Source organism: Nycticebus coucang, chromosome 4, assembly GCF_027406575.1.
Source record: "Nycticebus coucang isolate mNycCou1 chromosome 4, mNycCou1.pri, whole genome shotgun sequence".
NCBI classification, from domain to species: Eukaryota; Metazoa; Chordata; class Mammalia; order Primates; family Lorisidae; genus Nycticebus; species Nycticebus coucang.
In genome coordinates, this window is record NC_069783.1 from 139596144 (window position 1) to 139608087 (window position 11944).

The 11944-nt window shown below is 47.7% G+C and overlaps 1 pseudogene; it reads left to right on the plus strand.

Moving 5' to 3' along the window:
* Positions 1-670: 670 nt before the first annotated feature.
* Positions 671-7213, plus strand: LOC128584474 (putative SEC14-like protein 6; annotated as a pseudogene).
* Positions 7214-11944: the final 4731 nt, after the last annotated feature.

The following is an 11944-nucleotide window of genomic DNA, read 5'->3' on the forward strand; positions in this document are numbered from 1 at the left end:
CCCTAACACCATGGGCAGTGTGAGTGGACAAATGGGTGACCTGAGTCCATAGCAGGAGAAGTCACTGGTGCAGATGAGTGGGGGCAGAGAGCCCTATGCCAGCCTCAGTTTCTCCTTTTGCCACAGGAGGGGCATGACTCAAGGTCTCCAAGGTCACTCTGAACTCTGATGCTCTGGGTTTCTTCCGAACTCTGAGAATCTTGGTGACCAGAAGCCACACCAGCGCTAACCAATAGAAATATAATGCCACTCACAAAGACAAGCCATTTATGTAATTTAAAATGTTCTAGTAACCACATTAAAAAAGTAAAAAGAAACAAATGAAATTCATTTCGATAGTATATTTTGTTTAACCTGATATGGCCAACTTATCATCTCAACATATAATCAGTATCAGAATGGCAACTGAGATATTTGGAATCCTGTGTGTATTTTTCACTTAGGGCAGATGTGAAAGTCGACCAGCCCCTTTTTAACAGTATTGGTGGCTACCACACCGGACAGCACAGGCGAGGGTTGCTGGCCTGGTGGGTCACGTCCTCAGCTGTTAGCTTGAGGAGACAGGGGCAGCAGGTGGCGTTTTCCTCTCTAGTCTGGAAGCAGATCCTTGAAGGTCCCCATTCCTGCCATCAAAAGGTTCTGCGCTGTGACCAGGCAGAGCCAGCGCGTGATGGAGTGGGCGGGGGTGGCAGGGTGGGACAAGCTGGGGCGTCCGGGAGCGTTGGGAGGCCGCGGACGGTGTGGGCGGGCCTGTGGGCGGATGTCTGAGACGCGCTCCCGCCAGTGTCCCGCTTTTTTGCGCCCTCAGTGCTCCCCTTTCTGTCTCCTGGCTGGGGGTGGTGCGGATAGGAAAGTCTCCTCGGTCTTCTGGTTCCTCGAGCTTGCTCAGCGCATTCAGTCCCTTTGCCCCTGAGGACGAGGGCAGGGCTCCCACCTGCCCAGGTCGGTTCAGCTGGGGGGACCCTCCTTAGCCTCGCAGGACAGGGACACAGAGGACAGCTGAGCATGTGCTCCAGAGCGAAGCCTTAGATAAAAAGCCACTCCCCCCACGCCTTCTCTAGCTGAATGATGAAAGTTGATACAGGCGGCGCCTGTGGCTCAGTGAGTAGGGCGCCGGCCCCATATGCCGAGGGTGGCGGGCTCAAACCCAGCCCCGGCCAAACTGCAACAAAAAAATAGCTGGGTGCTGTGGCGGGCGCCTGTAGTCCCAGCTGCTCGGGAGGCTGAGGCAAGAGAATCGCTTAAGCCCAGGAGCTGGAGGTTGCTGTGAGCTGTGTGATGCCACGGTACTCTACCGAGGGCCCTAAAGTGAGACTCTGTCTCTACAAAAAAAAAAAAAAAAAAAAAAAAGAAAGTTGATACAAAAAGAAGTTATTCCTTGTTTCAAGACAACTTGAAAACTTGGAGTCAAGCATCACTGACCTGGTTGTGCAAATGAAAGGGCTTTCCCATTTAGTCATTTTTAGTGCTGTTTTCAACAATAGTTCACTATTACTTGTGCAGCGATTTCCAAGGTGGTGTGATGTAAAGTGGTGTGTTGGTAAGTTAACTCTTTATTTTTTTCTCACTTTGTGCCATGGCCTCATAGCTCACAGCCACCTCAGACTCCTGGGCCCAAGGGATCCTCCTGCCTCAGCCTCCCCAGTAGCTAGGACTATAGGCCCCAAACACCATGCCTAATTAATGTTTCTATTTTTAGTAGAGACAGGGTCTTGCTCTTGCTCAGGCTGGTCTGGAACTCCTGAGCTCAAGCCATCCTCCCACCTAGCCTCCCAGAGTGGTAGGATTACAGGGGTGAGCCACTGCACCAGCCTCATGGTTGTATCTTAGATGGTTTTTAAGAGTTAAAAGGGCTCCTGAGAGTCAAAAGTTTGTGGTCTGCTTATTTAAACAATTCTCAGTCTTGTGATTCCACCAGATTCTGAGGATCCATCTACACCCACCCCTTGGCCCTAGCACGGAACCCTGTTCTCCTGTGTGTCCAGGTGGTCAGGCTGCACAATGCCAGCAGCCACAGCCACAGCCACAAAGGCAGCCCTGTCTGGTGCCAAGCTGGTGTTCTGGACTTAGGCCCAGCCCCACTTGGGTGGGAGATGAGGATATTGACCCTCACAGGGTCTCACCTCCTGACATTCTCTTGCAGCTGGAGAAGAAGGTCCAGAAAATCATAGCAATTTTTGATCTTCAAGGCCCGGGAGGTGCAATAACCCCACCAGGGCAGGCAAGTGAGGCTCTGCCCCTCTACTTGTCATGGGGGCTTGGGGCATCCTTCTCTTTCCTCACTGTTGGGTAAGTACCCAGCCGGGAGGCCCTGTCACAGCTCCTTACTTGTCATTTTCAGGGATCTTTTCAAACCCACAGCCTCTCAGGGGATGGCAAGTTGGGCATGACACCCTAGTGTCACCATCTCATGCCCAGCAGGTAGCAATAAGGCCTGTCCCCAGGCCTGCCTGCTTTCTCATCCCTGGGCCACTGTTCCCTGTCCCCACCCCAGTTTCTGTTTGCCCTAATGGTGCAAGGCCCTGACACTCCCATTTGCTGTTTCTTCGGGGGTGGGGGGCTCTGGGGAGGTTGTGGGGAGGCCTGGGACCCAGGACAGTCAGTCTACCTTTTCCTTTCTGTCTGCTCCTCTCCGAATAGTAAAGAACCTAAAAATAAAACATTTGAGTGGCTATATTAATATTCTTACTAGAATTTTTAAAGAAAAGGACACAAAAACATACTAAAGAAGCCAGACACGAAAGGCTACACAGGGTACCATTTCATTGATATGATATCTCTGGAATAAGCAAATTCACAGAGACAAAAAGTCAATTAGGGATTGCCCAAGGCTGAATGGAGTGGGAATGATGTGTGTGTGTGTGTGTGTGTGTGTGGAGGGGGGTGAATGCTTTTTAGTACAAGATTTCTTTCTGAGGCTCAGTGCCCATAACACAGTGGTTACGGCACCAGCCACATACATTGAGGCTGTGAGGTTCGAGCCTGGCTCTGGCTTGCCAAACAACAATGACAACTGAGGCTAAAAAAATAGCCAGGCACTGCAGCTGGCGCCTGTAGTCCCAGCTACTCAGGAGGCTGAGGCAAGAGAATCGCTTAAGCCCAAGAGTTTGAGGTTGCTGTGAGCTGTGACTACCGAGGGTGACATAGTGAGACTCTGTCTCAAAAGAAAAAAAAAAGATTTCCTTTTGGGATGATGGGAATGTTCTGGAACTAGGTAGTCATGATAACTACACAACCTTGTGACTGTACTTAAAACCATTGAATTGTATACTTTGAAAGGGTAAGATTTATGGTAAGTAAATTATATCTCAATTTTTGCAAAAAGCCATTCCTTGTATCTTTGAATATTATGCTAAAAGAAAGTCTGTCTCATCCCTGAAGTTGAATTATTGTCTAAGACACATGGGGTGGGGGGGAACCTTTCAGAGCCCTGAATGGGATTTTTCTTGCCATAAGTGGTGTCATCCCCTACCTACTGTCAAGAATCTGTACTAGTTGCTCCAAGGGGATGGGGTCTGGGACTAGGACCCAATAAACCGGGAAGTGGTGGCTTTTGCTCTGTATCTGGGTGGGGTTTTGTTGGATGTTGGGTAGCTCCTGTGTCACAGCCTTGGATGGCTGGCAACAGAAGGCTGCATAATCAGGGGGCCTTGGGGCTGGGGTGGAGGGAGTTCAGGGGAAAGTATTTAAATGCTTATTGTTTGTGAATTTGGTTCCATAGTTTCTCTCACATTTGAGTCAAATACCCTGAGATTTTGAAGAATTTATTTATTTTTTATTTTTTTTGAGACAGAGCCTCAAGCTGTTGCCCTAGGTAGAGTGCCTTGGCATCACAGCTCAACTCCTGGGCTCAAGCGATTCTCCTGCCTCTGCCTCCCAAGTAGCTGAGACTACAGGTGCCCGCCACAATGCCTGGCTAGTTTTTGGTTGCAGCTGTCATTGTTGTTTGGTGGGCCTGGGCTGGATTCAAACCCGCCAGCTCAGGTGTATGTGGCTGGTGCCTTAGCAGCTTGAGCCACAGCCGACGAGCCAATTTTGAAGAATTTAATTGTTGTCAGAGGTATTTGCATGAGTCAGGTGCAGGAGAGGTAGAGGTGACAAAGTGGGCACCTGAGACTCCAGGACTCCACTCACCCAGCCAGTGGCCCAAGGGTATAGCTCTGTGCGTGTTTCAGCCCCCAAGCTATTCGTGGGGCCTTCACCCTGGTCATACTCGAGTGAGGAGACACGCAGGAAGGCCGTGATTCTGGGAGGTGAATGAGCTGTTGCAGGCCTCTTTCCCAGCCTGAACCTGAGCTGAGGGTTGCATCCAAGGTATCAGGCTCTGAGCCTCAACTGCTATCTATTGAGGACCCATTTCCTTGTGGCAGCTCCTGAGGCCAGCCAGTGTGCCCACCCACCAATGAATAGAGAGGCAGCATGGGTTGGGTCCCCAGTTTGAGGCTGGGAGATCTAGATTTGAGAATTGGCTTTGCCAATTATTAGCTTCAAGTGGGGTGAGTCACCCACTCTGTCTGGGTCTTGGTTTCCTTATCTATAGAATGGGGAGAATGAGATCTAAGTTTTCTAAATCATGCAATTAATACAATTTAGAAATTTGGAAAATACAGAGCAGCATAGTGGCTCATACCTATAATTCTAGCACTCTGGGAGGCCGATGTGGGAGGATGGCTTGAGCTCAGGAGTTTGAGGTTGTTGTGATCTAGGCCGAGGCCATGGGACTCTAACCAGAGTGACAGAGTAAGACTCTGTCTCAAAAAAAAAATAAAATAAAAATAAAAAAATAAATAAATTAAAAAAAGGAAAGAAATGTGGAGACTACAGAAATGTATAAAAAAGGATGTAAAATCCTTTCATGCAGAGTACTGTTAACAGTTTTTCAGAGGAATACATTTAAAAAAATGGGTTCATATCTTATGTATATCCTCTTATGATGACTTATCACTTATCACTTTACAGTTTAGTAAAGTTTTAAATTCAGGTTATGTGTATTAAATTTTTAATGTTAAGAACAGATTAATAGTGAAGATTCTCAAGCTGTTGCCCTGGGTAGAGTGCCCTGGGTAGAGTTCCTCCAAGGAAAAATGCACGGGTTCTGATACATTTTATGGTGTTGTGGTCCGTGTAGTTTGCAGAATTTTACTCTGCCAGCTGTGTATGAATGTTCCCCTTTCCGCATACTCTTGTCACTACTGAGCCTTAATAATTTAACAGATTCTTACCATCTTTATAATCGAAAATGATTATTTATTACTGTCTCACATTAGATTATTTTATCACTTAAGAGTCTGGAATTTTTCTTCATGCCAATTGGCTGTTTTTTTTTTTTTTTTTTTATTGTTGGGGATTCATTGAGGGTACAATAAGCCAGGTTACACTGATTGCAATTGTTAGGTAAAGTCCCTCTTGCAATCATGTCTTGACCCCATAAAGTGTGACACACACCAAGGCCCCCCCCAAATATTACCAATTGGCTGTTTAAATTTCTTTTTTATTTTCTCCTTGTGTCTCATGCTTATTTTCTAGAAAAGTATTGTGCTTATTGATCTATAAGTGCTCTTTACATATTAAGCACACAGACCTTTCCTGTCATTTGTGGCAAACATTTTCCCTGGTTCATAATTTGTCTATTATCTGATTTTTAACTTAGTGTCTTTTTTTATGTCAAATTTGTGGAGGCTTTGTCTTCGACTTTTTCATCACTTTCATGCTTAAGCTGTCTATTCCTATCCTGAGGTATGTCGAGCATTCACCTCTGCTTTCTTCTTCTTTGTTTTTGCAATGCCATTGTTCCTTTGTCTGTGGAATATCCTTAGCCATCTCAGAGCAGCTGGGGGTGTGGGAGTGGGGAACTGACACGAGGTTGGCCCTGCAGTTCTGAGAGTGCTGAAGGTCTAGGATTAAAGGCAAGGGGTTGATTTGAAGACTGAGATCAGTCTCCAAGGGACCGTGGAGTCCAGGCCAGACCCTGCTTATCTTCAAGCCCAGGCTCCAGGAATTGCTGGTCCAGTTTCTATGATCATAGCCAATAGGCTTACACAAGGAAAGATAGGGGCAGAGCCTGGAGTGCCACTGGGAGTGGGCAGGAATGAACTGGTCAGCACAGGAATACATGCTAAGCCCAGGACAAGACCTAGAGTCCCTTGGCTTCCATCCCCAGGCCAGAAGCATGCCAGGGAGGGAGAGCAGGACGGCACTGGGCTCGGCCTCACTGCCCTCTGTTGAGTCTCTGGAGCCCCCTCAAAGCTCCCCTTCTGCTCCATACAGAAAATTGGAAGCAGGAGCTCATCAAGTTCATTAATCCAGACCTCCTGCCTATGGAGTTTGGGGGGACCATGACTGACCCTGATGCCAACCCCAAGTTCTTGCTCAAGGTACAGGAAGCCCAGAGGGCACATAGAAGGGGAGACAGCTTGGTTTAGTGCCTGCTCACCCACCCTGGTCCACAGATCAACTAGAGGGGCGAGGTGCCCAGGGCCTACTACCTTCGCAACCAGGTGAAAGCGCAGTAAGGGCACTCAGAGTCCATGGGCTGCGGCTCTTCCTTGCAGGTGGAGAATGAGATCCTGTTCCCGGGCTGTGTGCTCAGGTAAGGATGGTGATCACTCCACACCTGGGCACAGCTGGGAAGGCCTCTCCAGAACCCAGGCACGTGGTCATCTCTAGGGCTGTGTCATCCACTGCAGGTGTCACTTCCAATCAAATGGTGGGGACATCAGCTTTGGAGTTTTTCTGAAGACCAAGATGGGGGAGAGGCAGAGGGCTGGCGAGATGACAGACGTGCTGCCCAGCCAGCGCTACAATGGCCACCTGGTGCCCCAGGATGGGAGCCTCACCTGTTTCAAGGCTGGTGTCTGTAAGTGTTGGCCAGGAATGGCTCCACCTGGGTGGGTGGGGTGGCGGGGGAGATGCCTCAATGTGCATTCAGGTCCTGCCAGGTGAAGGCCCGTAGCCGTTTGGGGCTGGTCTCTCAGCTGTGGCAGTGATCCCCTGGTTTAGTAACCAAAAAGAGATTTAAAAAAAAAAAAAAGGGATTTGCCACCATGGAGCGCAGGGTCCCAGCTGGGATATCTTATCTGAATGTCTGTTTCTCACTGCAAATGTCCTGAGGTTTGACAACACCTACAGCCTGGTTCATTGTAAACATGTCAGCTACACTGGGGAGGTGCTGCTCCCAGACCAAATTTTCATAGAGAAGATGGAGAAATTCTAGGTGAACTTTCTGACCCTACATCATCCTCTTTGATCTCTGGATCTACACAGCCTTACATGGCTAGACCCCCTCCTACCTCTCTAGAGACAGGTGGCAGACTGCCCAACACAGCTAGTCTGCTCCTCAGCAACTGCTGGGACAGTGTCCTAGTGGTGGCCAGATGGCTTCAGCAAAGCAACACAGACCACTATTACTTGTGGTGGCCTCAAGCCCTGCAGAAAACCCAGGCCTTATTCTATAAACTGACACCAAGAAATGAGTTACTGTCCTAAAATATAGTGTATTCATAGAAAATATGACATGAGCCAACAGATCAGGAAACGATTGCCCTTGAAATATAGTTTATTACTCACAGTTCCCCCAAGCAGGGGGCATGCCATGCCAGGTCATGGGGGCGGGGGAAGGTATTTTGGCTCATGAGGATCTGTCATGAGACAAAGGAGAGAGGGGAACTTGAGTCGAGAACTTTTATTATGGTTTCTTCAGGAAGGAACAGGTGAGGCAGGGTAAGCAGGCTTAAGATTTGCTAGTTTGAATAATTTCAGCAGGCTCTGTGGAATAGGGTCTGTCCTTATTTGACTGGTTATTTGGCCCTGGGCAGATTAGGGCAGGTGGAGAGTGGTCTGGAGTATGAGAATCTGATAAAGGAGGTGGTCATTGTGTAGGTTTCTTATCAGTTGGTTTGTATTTGAACAACATGCTTGTGGGTGAGTTCCTTGCTGGCTCTAGCTAACCCTGGGAGGCACAGGCCCTCCTGGGTCAGCAGGACCCCATGTGTTAAAGCATCAGAATAAAGAAAATAAAAGAAAGGTTTAATACATCAAGTTCCCTGGCAAGCAGTTGTGCAATGCTGCTCTGAGTAGAAATGCAACCTCCCAGCTTCTCCATCTAGAAAGGACTTCTGACTTTCAATTCTGTCTTACACACACACTTTCCCTCCCAGTGTTACAGCAACTGAGAATCTGTTCACCCTCTGCATCTCCATCCAACTTCCTGATTAAGATTTCAGATTGACTGCTCATACTACCTGGGTGTCAGGCCCACGGCCTCTCTAGGACCATGTTGTCCTGTGATCAGGCTCTTTGGGTCTGTCTATGCTGTCTGCAGAGATTCTGCCTAAGCACCCCACCATTTACACATGTTACCCCAGGTTGTTTGCAGTGCGGTAGCTCCAGCTGATAGCTAAAGTACTGCCCTCATTGGCTACTTTGCCAGGAATGGCCTACCCTCCCAACAACCACTGATCTGTTCTCTATCCCTATAGTTTTGACTTCTCCAGAATGCTGTGGAAACAGAATCCACCCAGGCTGGATTTCTTCAGTTAGCATACTGCCTCTGAGATTCATCGACGTCATTCTGTGTGTTAATATTTGGTACCTGTTTGCTGCTGAGTACTATTTCATTGTACGGTGCATCCACACGGTGTTGATTCATTTTCCAGTTGAAGGGTAGTTGAGTTGCTTCCAGTTTGGGGCAATTATTAATAAAGCTGTTTATAGGAAAATGGCCTGTTTCAGGGCATGAGTAACACAATCTGTTTTTTGCTTCATGACATAGTTTCACTGGGTCACTGTGGGTAAAGTCCCATGGTGTCATAGCTCATAGCAATCTCAAACTTTTGGGCTCAAGAGAACGTCTTGCCTGTCTCTGAGTAGCTAGGACTACACACACCTGCCACCGCTCCCAGCTGGTTTTTCTATTTTTAGTAGAGATGGGGGTTCTCATTCTTACTCAGCCTGGTCTCGAACTCCTGAGCTCAAGTGATCCACCTTGAGCTTGTGCCAGGGGGTGCTAGGGGTGTCATTCTCTTCTATAAAGAGACCTGCCTCAGCCTTCCATATTGCTAGCCGTGAGCCACCTGTCCAGCTGAGTAACATCACCTTGAAGCAAAACCATCCTAATGACTTACGTTTAACCACTGAATACCAAGGAGGTCCACAGCAAGGTCAAGAAACAATTCCTGTAGCAAAGATTACTGCTCATAAAGATGCTTACCTAAATTCCGCAGTGGTCACAAGAGGGTCTGAGGCACGACCAGCTACACTGTTTTACCAAAAACACTGATTATATAAAAAACCCTTTGGGGAGAGTGGTACCAGGATCCACCATCTCACAGCCACCTGTGATGCGGCTTTTGTTTATAAGTCTCTATTAAATGTTTCTTTCTGAGAAACTGGATTTGTCAGGCTCTTTCTTTACCTCTCAGCTCCCTTGGCCTACGGGGGTAGCATAGACCTGCCTCTTGCTGAACACTGTTACAAGCATTTGTGTTTAGGTTTTTGCATGATGGTAAGTTTTTTTTTTTCTTTCTTTCTTTTTTTTTTTTTTTTTTTGCAGTTTCTGGCCAGGGCTGGGTTTGAACCCACCACCTCTGGCATATGGGGCCGGCGCCCTACCCCTTTGAGCCACAGGTGCCGCCCATGATGTTAAGTTTTTATTTTTCTAGGGTAGATACCAGGAGTGGGATTCCTGCAGGGCCCTGTGGGAAGGGTACATTTAACGTCATAGGAAACTAGCCTGGTGCAGTGGCTCACACCTGCAATCGCAGCACTTTGGGAGGCTGAGGTAGCCCAGGAGTTTGAGGTTGCTGTGAGCTATGATGATGCCACTGCACTCTAGTCCAGGTGACAGAGACCCCATCTCAAAAAGAAATGTCACAAGAAACTGCCAAACTGTTTTGTAGAGTGGTCGTGCATTCCCAACAACATTGTAAAAAATTCTATTTGCTTTCCCATCCTTGTGTTGGTTCTAATAAGTATGTGGTTATGTCTGGTTGTGGTTTTAACTTACATTGCTTCAATGACCAGTGCTGCTGAGCATCTTTTCATGAACAGGACATGCTCTGTGGGATGAGACAGCCCTGAGCCCAAGTACTGTTTCTGCACTCACTGTGTGGCCTTGGCAGCTAACTAGCCCCCTGTGAGCCTCTGCTTCCTCCCTGGGAATGGGTGAGATAATAGCACTACCTCATAGAGTGGTTTCTGTGAGGACAAGGTACCCCCAGTTTTGATCTCTAGGGGCACTCTGGGCCTGCTGCCCTCTCTGCCATTTTTCCCCATCTAGATGCTGGCTCAGCATGGGCAAACCCTGTTCCCGGTCTCTTGCATGAATGTCTCAGAAATTCCCTGATGCCTGCCCCAGAACATGACCTTCCCCCTTGCCCTGTTTCTGGACTTGTATTCCTGGAGCCAGTAGCTCCAGGAATGCCTGCTCCTCCCACACCACATGAGAGCTGCTCCTCACCCCACCCTACAGGGACGCCCTGTCCAGATTCCGGGCATGTGTCTTCTGTTCTTGGTGGCCTTCATCTGCCTGTGCTGGGTCAACACCTGCTGCTTTCCACAGCCATTAACTTGTGAACCTACACAACTTTCCATGGACTCTTTGAATGGTGTGTGCCTCTCCACACCAGAGTCATTGGTATTAATGGGTTTGTATCCATCACAGTTCATGAAGCACTGTGGGGAGGGAGCACAGATGGTGGTTGCCCACTTGGGCCCTGGGCCCTGGGCACTGGGCACTGGGAAAAACATCTCCCATCTCTAGCTCTTAGTATACCCCCACATCCTGTGGGTCAGTGTCCTCGGCCATTGTGGTGACAGCTCTTTTTTGTTGTTGATATTTCCTTTTTCATTTCAGATTAATGCGATGGTACAAATGATTAGTATGCAGTCTGCATTTGTTAGGTAAGGTCCCTGTTGTAGTTGTGTCCCACACCTAGGAGGTGTGCCATATACCTTACATTGTGCTCATTAGATGGGAGCACACCAATCCCCCTTCCTCCTTCCTCCTCTTCCCTCCTTCCCCCTCCCTCCAACGTGAATAAAATAGAGTTTTTCTCTTGTGTATAAATTCATCCACTGGCTTCACATTAGTATTGAATACATCGGACACTTGCTTTTCCATTCTTGTGATGCTTTACTAAGAAGAATGTGTTCAACTCCATCCAGGTTAATACAAAAGATGTGAACGTACCATCTTTTTATGGCTGAATAGTATTCCATGGTATACATATACTGCAGTTTATTAATCCATTCATAGGTTGATGGGCACTTGAGTTGTTTCCATATCATGGCAATTGTAAATTGAGCTGCGATAAATAATCTAGTGCAGATGTCCTTATGATAAAGTGATTTTTTTCCTTCTGGATACATGCCTAGTAATGGGATTCTGAGATCAAAGGGAAGGTCTAATTTGAGTTCTCTGAGGGTTCTCCATACTTCTTTTCAAAGAGGCTATAGTAGTTTGTAAATCCCGTGGTGACAACACTTAACAGTTGGGCAGCAGCCCCTCTGAGCATGCTCCAGCTCAGTGGCAGTTCCCATCATGCTACCCTGACCAGGTGTCAGGGGCACCACTCACTAGGGCCCTCCAAGAAAACCTACAGCCACATCAGGGACTGTGCACCTCAGGAGCAGTAGGGTGGGAGGCTTGTTCTGGAAGCACAGACAGGCCATCCTGAATGTTCATTAACCAACCCAGATGGCCTGGTCACCTGGGTCAAGTCAACCCACCCTCCTAATGCCCTTTGTGCCTTTTTTTTTTTTTTTTTTTAGCACATCCCAGCATGTTAAAAAAGTCTCCTACCTTTTATTTCAATGAATTTGAGTTTGATTGATGTTGGGCTCTTTTCCCTAACACTTACAACTGAATAAAATCTGTCTTCATTGCCCTTAACTTGTGTCTGGCTTTGTTTATCTCTGACACTACCAAATTGGACAGTGCAAATGT